Source organism: Passer domesticus, chromosome 9 (genome assembly GCF_036417665.1).
Source record: "Passer domesticus isolate bPasDom1 chromosome 9, bPasDom1.hap1, whole genome shotgun sequence".
NCBI lineage: Eukaryota > Metazoa > Chordata > Aves > Passeriformes > Passeridae > Passer > Passer domesticus.
In genome coordinates, this window is record NC_087482.1 from 16,535,351 (window position 1) to 16,545,219 (window position 9,869).

A 9,869-nucleotide genomic window follows, 5' to 3' on the forward strand; every position below is an offset into this window, starting at 1 on the left:
GGAAAACAAAGAAAAAGGGAAATTACCCTCAAATTGCTCTGCACAAACTGCGAGGTATATGCCCTAAAGAGAGGTTTTGATTTATTAGATGATATAGGGACAATCTACGTGGATTCTCAATATGCCTTTGGGATAGCTCATACCTTTGGAAAAATCTGGCCAGAGAGGGCATACCTTAACTCAAAGGGGAAAAATCTGGCACATGAAAGTCTGATAGGGAAGCACTTGAATCCCTCAGAGGACCAAAAGAAATTGCCACAGTCCATATTAAAGGCTACTAAAAAGGGGATACCCCTGAAATCCAAGGAAACAAATTAGCAGACCGGGCAGCCAAAAAAGCAGCCTTTGAAATGCTGGACTCAGTCATAGTCCTAAGGGTAAAAAAAGACCAGGGGAAAATAAAGGAAGAGGGGGTTCCAGTTTTCAAGGACAAGGAGCTAAAAGAAATAGAGCAAATGGGAGCAGTAAAAACAGGGGATGGAAAGTGCTGGACCCCAGATGGATGATAAATATTCAACTGAATAATAACCAGGAAAGTGATGGAAGAGATATACCAATTAACTCACTGGGGAACACAATGAATATATGATCATTTCCTGAAATATTGCATGGGGACAGGAATATATGAAATGGCCAGATCCATCACAGGAGAATGTCTAACCTGCCAAAAAGTCAACAAAAAGGTAATGTGAAAAACAACTCCAGGAGGGAGGAAATTAGCCATAAGACCTTTCCAGAATATTCAGGTTGATTTTACTGAATTAACTCCAGCCCCAGGGTATAAACACCTATTGGTCATAGTTAACCACCTAACCCACTGGGTTGAAGTGTTCCCCACAAGAAACTCAAACTGTGACAAAAGTTCTCTTGGAAGAAATTCTTCTGAGATATGGGCTAGTAAATCTTATTGATTTGGACTGTGGCCCCCACTTTACATCCAGTGTTCTGCAACAAGTCATCAGGGCCCTGGGAATAAAGTGGGAGTTACACACCCCTTGGCACTCTCGGAGTTCTGGGAAGGGCAAGAGGGTGAATCAAACCTTAAAGCATATCTTAACAAAATTGGTCTTAGAAACCCAATAGAACTGGGTCAAATGTTTACATCTAGCCCTATTACAAATAAGAACAAGAGCCAGAACAGATCTAGGGGTCTCTCCTTATGAAATGCTGCTTGGGCTGCCTTTCTTGCTTACCCTGTACAGTATCTGGGAACATCTAGAAGGGGGCATGACAATGCAAAAATACTTAGAAACAGTAACAGCAACCCTGGAAGAACTAAGGGAAAAGGGACACCTTCCCCAAACTTCCCCACTGAACTGTAAAATACGTAGTATTAACCCAGGAGACCGGGTATTGATTAAATCATGGAAAACCTCTCCACTCACTGCTCGCTTTGAGGGCCCCTTCCAGGTGCTGCTTACAACAAACACCGCAGGAAGAACAAAGGAGTGGGGGTGGACACATGCAAGTCCAGTGAAGGGTCCAGTACAACCCCCAAATGAGGCAAGCAAATGGACTATAGGCAGCAGAGACAATAAAGACTTGAAATTGGTCCTGAGGAAAACAGCAAAAGAAGCGCAACCCTGGACACAACCCCCCACGGGAAGCATCTACATTGTTATCCTTAAATCCTTAAAGTTTGTTAATGTTTGTTATAGTACAAGGTCAAGTTTTGTTCAGCTAAGAATGACAATCAAAATAAGATCTCAGTTTCTGGTACTGTTCCATAGAGCACTCTCCTTGCAACCCTAATTGGGATCAAATTGAAGAAAGGGAGTCGGTACAATAAAGGTCATGGAAGAATGTCTCCAGAAGAAGGGAAAACCAGAAGTGGGAGGCAAGACTGGATTGGGAACTACCTCCAGGAAATACTCTCTGGGCACCGAGAAAACCCCTGTGGTTCGAGAGGTGAGGAGGCCAGCCCGTACCAGACTCCCACTCGTGGCAATGCTACTACTCACCCACTTTGGAGGAAGTGGAGGAAACACTTGTGAGAAGTGTTACTATCCCTTGTATAGAGGAGATACAGTACGTGTACTCATCAGAGTACACACAGACATGAATCCCAAATGCATCGATCACTCCCAGTTAACAACCTGTAAAGAAGAAAATAAACTATATGGGCTGGCTAAAAATATTGCAAACCCAAGCCAGAGGATGTCAGGAGAGTGCCCTGTGAAAGAAAGATGGGTATGCTTTGAACAAGGAAGTGAAACCAACTCAGAGGATACATTCAAAGAGAAAGAAGTGTAATTGAAAAGACAAAGGGATAGAGAGGGAAAAATATACAGAAAGAATCTTTTTTATCAATATGGTATAAAAGAATTTAATTTGATTCATTGTTGAGTGTGCAGGGGGACACACTTAAGTGAAATTTGGCCATGGGACAGTATCAGTTTAGGTCCCCTAGACATTTTTAAATGGATTACATCAAGAAAAAGCACAGTGGTACCCAAAAGAAGGGAAGGTGAGTGGAAGCTTAAATCAACAACAACAGGGGAAGAGTTCAATAACATTAAAAAGTGTGTGCTGGATTGGCACGGCTAACAAATCAGCCATGGCATTGCCTTCTGCTAAAAAATCTGGAAGAGAAGAATGTGAGCGAATGTGCATTACAAAGTAAAGTTCTTGTTGAATGGAAAGAAGTAGGATTAACTTTTTAAGCAAACCGTATAACTGATCATCAGAAACTTCTTTCAGCAGAGATCCTTCTGCTCTTTCCACCACACCTGCAACGTAAATTGAATCCGTCACTAAATTAAAAGGAAATGTGAATTTTGAAAAGACCTGTACAACTGCTGCTAACTCTGTAATCTGTGCAGAACAATCTACTTCCTCAATATCTGATTCCCATTTTTTTGTCTCTGAATTTTGCCAAGCAATCACAGACCTTTTAGACTTCCCAGAACCGTCTGTAAAAAACGTGATTGCCTCGAGGGGTGCATTACTTCTTAAAGGCTTATGAATTAATTTTAAAGATGAACTTAATAGCTCATGTTTGGGACAATTGACTGAAATTTTTCCTGCAAAATTTTCCAAAGCAAATTGCATGACTTCTGAATTTTGAATTAACCATTCTAAATAGATGGATGTGACAGGCAGGAAGATTTCTGCAAAATCTTTTCCTGCAAGGGAAAGCATTCAAGATCTAGCCTTGATAATCAATTGTGAAATAATTTCAGTGCAAGTTGTTATAGTTTTACCCAATTGACGCGATAGGAAAACCCACTCTAAGATTATCAGATGGTCCTTCTTCTCTAGATCCCACTGGAATATTAAACCATGAAGCTGTGGACTCTCTCCTAAAACTGCAAACAAAAAAGACAGGTTAGGATTATACCGATGAGCCTGATGTGACTGGATGGCTCTCATCACTTTGTCCAAAGCATTTTGAGCTTCTTTGTTGAATTCTCACAGTGAGTTTAAGGCTGTGTCTCCTCTCAACAAGTCTGCCAGAGGAGCCAAGTCCTGATTTGAAAGGCCTAGTAGTGGACGAAGCCAGTTCAGAGTCCCTACCAGCTGCTGCACTTCATTCCATGTCTTTGGATTTGTCCTTACCTGGAGTGGCTGCGGGGTTACCGTTTGTTCTGTCATCCTGTATCCTAAATATTTCCAGGGAGGAAGTGTCTGTATTTTTTCTTTCGCTACAGTGAGTCCTGCTTTCTCCACTGCTGAGATGACCTGATCTGTTGTCTCCTGCATTGATGCTTGGTCCTTGGCTGCTACTAAAATATCTTCCATGTAATGTAATATGAGAGAATTTGGATATTGTGCACGAACTGAGGAAAGTATTTTTGCAACATACCACTGGCATATACTCGGGGAATTTCTCATTCCTTCTGGTAGAGAAAGCCAATGATATCTTTTCAAGGGTGCTTGCTGATTTATGGATGGGATGGAAAATGCAAATCTTGGTGCATCATCTGGATGCAAGGGAATATTGAAAAAACAGTCTTTTAAATCAATAACACTTAACTTCCAATCTTTTGGAATCATAACAGGAGAGGGTAAACCTGGTTGTAAAGAACCCATTTCTTGAATCACTTGATTAACTTTTCTGAGATCCTGCAACAACCTCCACTTCCCACTGTTTGGCTTTTTGATGACATAAACTGGGGTGTTCCAGGGACTAGTAGTTGGAGTTAAGTGACCTTTGTTTAACTGTTCCTGTACCAACTGCTCTAAAGCAGCAAGTTTCTCTTCGGGTAAGGGCCACTGGCTGACCCAAATGGGTGTATTAGATGTCCATGTCAGTTTTAAAGTGTTATGTCCATCAACAGCTTTTGTTAAAATCCAGTTTCTAACCTCACACCCCATTGCGACAAAATGTCCCGGCCCCAAAGAACAATATCAGCTCCTACAACGAATGGTCTTGTGGTGGCAACACGACCTGCAGGCCCCTCAAATGTGCCTGAGTGGGAGCTTCGAGAGCTCTCACAGTGACCACCAACAGCTGCCAGCTGAGCCAGCGCAGGCACCGTGGCCCAGTCCTGTGGCCATTCCGGTGCCAGATGCCATCTGCTCCGGGATCTGTCAGGCCACTGAGGGTGATGGCTGCCCGAGGGGCTGCAGCACACAGGTGAGCTGAGGCCGCCCGCGGCTGATGTGCCTGGTCCAGGCCATGGCAGCTGTGCTGTTCTGGGACTCTGGTAGGAGGAAAGCTTGTGCTGTGGTCAGTCCTTTGGGTAAAAAGCATGGAGGGTCTGGACACAAAGCTAAGGCTGTAATTTCCTGTGAACAGGTGACAGAGAGCACAGCTGGAATGACATAAAAACCTTCTGCATGGGATCTGCTCACTCCCACGATGAGGAACTGACGTGGTTGTGGTTCAGGCCCCAGCTGTCCTGTGGGCACTGTGTGAGCAATGGCATTGGTCAGCACCACTGGCTGGGCTGGGGACAGCTCCAGTCTGGCACCTGGGGACATTGTGGTCGGCAGTCCTGCACAGACGTGCTGCAGCTCTGACCGTGGTGGCCTGTGGTGCTCTCTGCCCCTGGTGCAGGGTTCCTGTGTCATGGCAGCCACTGCCCCGTGCCGGGCTGCACGTTTCCCGGCAGATGGCACGGACAGCCCTGTGCTGGGTGACAGCTGTTAGCACGTGACAGAAACCTCTGCATCCACTGTTTCTGGGCAGTGGCCTTCTGCGGGCCCCAGGACATCCCCTTTGAAATGACCTCTCTGGCCACACGAATGGCACGTGTCCCTTGGAGTCTGCTGGTTTTCAATTGCACCTCTGAATGCTCTTAGAGCCTCTGCTAGGGCTTGTGTTTGCATTTCTGCTGCATTTTCCTGCTGCTTTGGGGTGTTTTCCTGAGCTGCTGTGATGGCACTGGCCAGCACCTCTGCCTGCATGGCTGCTGCAGGCTCAGGGGTGCCCAGGCGGTTCAAGCATCCACGAGCTGGGTCAGGGTGGGCTCAGGACCCTGTGGCAATGCACCTAATACTTTTTTGCAGCTCGGGTTTGCATTAGAAATTGCAAGCCGTTTTAATAACTCTTGTCTGGCTCGGTCTATTGGAATCTGCTTTTCCAATGCTATTTTCAAACGGTCCAAAAACTCAATATAAGGCTCATCTATTCTGTGTTTATTGCTGTGAAATCTAATTCTGGTTTGTTGCCATCAGGAACCTGTAACAAAGCTGTTTTTGCTGCTTCTTTGATATCCTGTAATACTTGTTTATTGAGAGTTCGGGCTTGTGTTTGAGGATCTGTATGAGCTCCTCCACCTGAGAGCTGATCTATAGTCAAATTTGCAGTGGCTGGAGTTCCTGCATAACCTCCTAAAAGGTCATTTAACAAACGTTTCCATGCCAGTTCCCACAGAGAAAATTCTCTTGGGGACAGCAGGGATGTGCAAAGCTGCTTTAAATTGTGTGGAGTAAATACATTTGCTGTAAAGGTGGCTTGTAAAAGACTTCTGAAATATGCAGAATCGCTACCATACAAACGAGAGGCTTTGCAAATCTCTTTTAACTCAGCAAAACTGATCTGCTGCCAGCTCCCTCTCGGTGCAGGACCTGCTGTGCACCTCACAGGAAAAACTTTTAACTTCGATGCAATTTCCCACTCTCCTTCCTGAACTGCATCCTTTCTTATCCTCTGCCAGGTATCTGTGACTCCTCGTGTGTTAAACTCTTCCTTAGATTATTTGGAATTACATTCTGGAGCATAGGAATAATTTATTTTTTGTTCCGGCAAGGTGTCAGACATGGGCGCCGCCATCTTGGACAGGGTGACTTCCGGGGCATCACATCCGGTTCCCACGCTCGGCAGGGAGGGGGCGTGCCCTCCCGGGCTGTGGGCGGGGAGCAGGGGCGGGGACACTGCCTGGGCTCCGCCCACAAAAGGGGCGTGTCCCTGCTCTGATGGGCAGGAGCTCAGGGAGGAGGCACCCAGGGACTGCTGGGAGCCCGGGGAGGAGGGCGAGCCACGCCCACGAAGGGCGGGGCTGGGCCGGGGCCATCATGGCGTCTGCCATGAGCTCCTCTGTTCTCAGAGTGGGCACAATCGGCTCGGCTTTTTTCCATTGTACTGCCAAAATTCACCGATTTTGAGCACCAAAGGGAGCTTTTCAGAGGGAATACAGAGGACTTAGGTATGGCAGGGATTGTGAAAGATGTGGTTTGCAGAGGAGCCTGGCCAGGGCTGGTCTGCTCCCCTCTCTCCCAGGACGGGGGTGGGGAAGGGGGGGGGCGGCTGGCCTGGCCACCTCCCGGCCGCTCCTCCGGGGTTTCTGGTTCTCGACTGGGATAAGGGAAGGCTTCTGGACACAAAGCTGGACACACCTCAGAACTCCTCTTTCTCCTCTCCTCCCGGTCCTGCTGTTGCTGCCTGCATTCTGCCCTGTCCCTGATCTTTGCTTGCTTGTGTGCATTCTTTGCTTGCTTTGCACTTTCCATTGTTACAAATTTTAACACCGTCCTGAATATTGGACGCAGCTTTAAGTTGGACTTCTTATTCTTTTCCATGTTATATAATTTCAGTCCAACCGAATCCCGGAATTCTGGATCGAGTTTCTGAGATATGTCTGAGTTTGGGAACTCTGTTAAGACCCATTTTACAAGCTTTTTAAACTGTTTGTTGTCAAACTGAATATCTTGAATTTCTAACTTATAAATGAAATATGAAAAAAAAATCCTGCTCAGCTAAAGACAACCGATTTCCCATGGTGGCACTCACCAAAGTTTTCCAGTTGTGCTTCTTGGTATGAAATTCCTTCCAGGTCCTGGGTCACAACAGTGACAAATCAGCTGAGCTGAGCGGCAGAGTCCTCTGAGGCTGCGGTGCTGCTCCAGTCCCGTCTCTGATTACAGCCTCCTCTTCACCAGTATGAGGCTTTGATTCGAGATTCCCTCTCAATCTCAAATCCCTTCTTCTGAGTTTTCTATTTTAAAGGGACAAAAAACTCAGGTGCAGGCCTGCTCCCTCAAAAACACAAATACCAAGGAAAAATGTCCTATTTTGATGGAGGTAATCAAAAAATCCCTAGACCATCTTCCTCAATAGGAGAAATACTGTCCGGGCGCCACGTGCTGGGTTCTTTTTTCTGGGGCCAGGTGTTATAAACCTTCAAAAGGGAACCCAGCACACCCAGGGATAGCTCAGCTATTACCTTTGGAGGCAAATAATGAGCAGGATGGCTTCTGCTACAGTGTTAGAAACAAAAAAGGTTTAATAAAAGGCAAAATAACAAACAGAAAAATCCGATGCAGGTACAGCAGTCTGCCACTGGTAGAAACACCTTCACAAAAGCCCTTTGGTTCTTTTGTCCTCCCCTTTTCTACCTGATGGGTCAGGCGGGACTTTTTGGCTTCTATCCAGTTAGGTGACCCAGAGTTTTTACTGAAGCCTCTGGGGTCCTTTGAGGTGGCTGTCACCTGATCGTTGGGAGAAACTTCTGGGGTTCTTTCCTTTTTTGGGGGATAAAGGTTAGCTTTGCCACTCTGTAATTAGGGGGCACTCTCCTACATTCCTACATCCAAGGATGTTTCACAGGGCCTGAAAAGAGTCTGGAGTGTGACCAGGAGCCAGCCCAGAGCTCCCCAGGCTGCTGTGCAGCTTTGGCTTTATCCATTCACGTCCGACTCCCACAAACTTACCTGAGCCCCTTGCAGTGCCCAGTTCCCTGAGGCAGAAGGGGACTCCAGCACACCATGGAAATGGGTCTGATCTCTGCTCCCTTCTAGATGAGGTGTCTGGGAAGGCTTCTCCATTAGCTTGGCTGCATAAAGTGTTGGTCCTATCTGAGCCACCGTCAGGTATGTTCTCAGTGTGCCACCAAGGAATGATTGTTGTGAACCTGGCAGGAATCAGGTGACAGAAGCTTCTGTGGCTCTTGTGTTCCAGGTGTGTCTGCAGGGAGGACTTGTCCAGCTGCTTTGCTGATTCCTACACAAAAGCCCAGCTCCCATGGCAGAGGTGAGTAGTGTGTCCCTGATGACCCCACAGGCTGAGCCCTGCTTTTGTAGGATCCATTCCTGGGAAATGGAACTCTGTTGCTCGAAGGTCCTCTGAGGGGAAAGAACAAAGCTACAGGACACCAGAAAACCCATGAGCCATCCAAAAACATGAGGCAAATGCTGAAAGAATTGCTGCAGGGAGGAGGACAAGGTGGGTGCATTTCCCTCATGCTTCCCCTGGGAGTCAGCAGCCGGGGCCTTTGGCTGCACATCTGGACACGCCGTGCCCGGCACAGCGGGAAGGGATCCATGGCAGCCTCGCTGCCCCACTGCTGCTTTCACGCCCTGCAGGGCTGTTTGCCAGCCTGGCCTGGCTGCAGCTTCTGCCCAGCCTCTGTAGGAAGTTATTTGGCGTAAGCTGACAGGCCATGCCCAAACTGTAAGACACCCTGAGATCCCCCACAATATCCAGCCCTGCAGATTAGGAAAAGGGTGGCTGTTTGGAGGTGGAAGTGCTCTCATCATGCCACTGTAACCTGGCCATTTTCCTGCTCCATAAATTTCATAAATATTACCTCTGATGCCACCACCCAAGGGGGAAACAGCTCCATCTGATGCAGCTGTCTACCTTCCTTTGTCAAGAGATGGACATAGTGCTTCAGCGGAAGGTGGCATTTCCTGAAGGAAGCACTCCATCTTCGGTGCGAGCCCCTGCTGCAGGAAGGAAGGCAAAGCCAGACACGGGCACAGGTACAGCAGGTAATTGCTGTGCCGGGCTCAGCCCTGGCCAGGGCTGTGTGGCAGCAGCTCTTCCCCCAGGGCCTGCCCTTGCCCGGCCCGGCAGCAGCCAAAGCTGGAGGCGCCTCGGCTTCCAGGCCTCTGGAGCTGGTTCAGAGCCCCGGGGAAATGGGACTGGTGCAGCAACGTCCCTGGCGCTGCAGCTGCTGCGGAGCTGGCCCTGAGTGCCCAGAGGCCCAAGGCACAGGAGCAGCCCCGAGCGGGAGCCCTGCCGCCAGCCCAGGGCCAGAGCCAGCCCTGGCACACAATGGAAACAGTTCTCATCTTGGTTTGCTTCCAGACTGGGATGCTGGGAAGGATTCTCCATTAGCCTGGCGGTCTGAAGTTGTGAAGCCCTCTGAGCATTCTGCAGGTATGTTCTCACTGTCCCACCAAGGCGTAATGTTTAACTGACTGGTAAGAAGCAGGTGACAGAAGCTTCTGTGGCTGTTGTGTTACAGGCGTGTCTGCAGGGACGACCTCACCAGCTCCTACCTTGGATGCTGCACAAAAGGCCAGCTCCCATGGCAGGGGTGAGTAGTGTGTCCCTGCTGACCCCTCAGGCTGAGCCCTGCTTTTGTGGGGTCCATTGCTGGGAAATGGAACTACTTTCTCTTAAGGTCCTCCGACAGGAGAGACCAAAGACATGGCAGACAAGAAATTCCAGGACCCATTAGAAATCATGTGGCAAATGC

At 48.0% G+C, this 9,869-nt stretch overlaps 1 long non-coding RNA gene across 1 annotated transcript; it reads left to right on the plus strand.

Moving 5' to 3' along the window:
* Positions 1–6,503: 6,503 nt before the first annotated feature.
* Positions 6,504–9,150, plus strand: LOC135307476 (uncharacterized). Its single transcript, XR_010368199.1, has 3 exons — positions 6,504–6,593; positions 8,345–8,608; positions 9,040–9,150. It is a non-coding gene; the product is annotated as an uncharacterized LOC135307476 (long non-coding RNA).
* Positions 9,151–9,869: the final 719 nt, after the last annotated feature.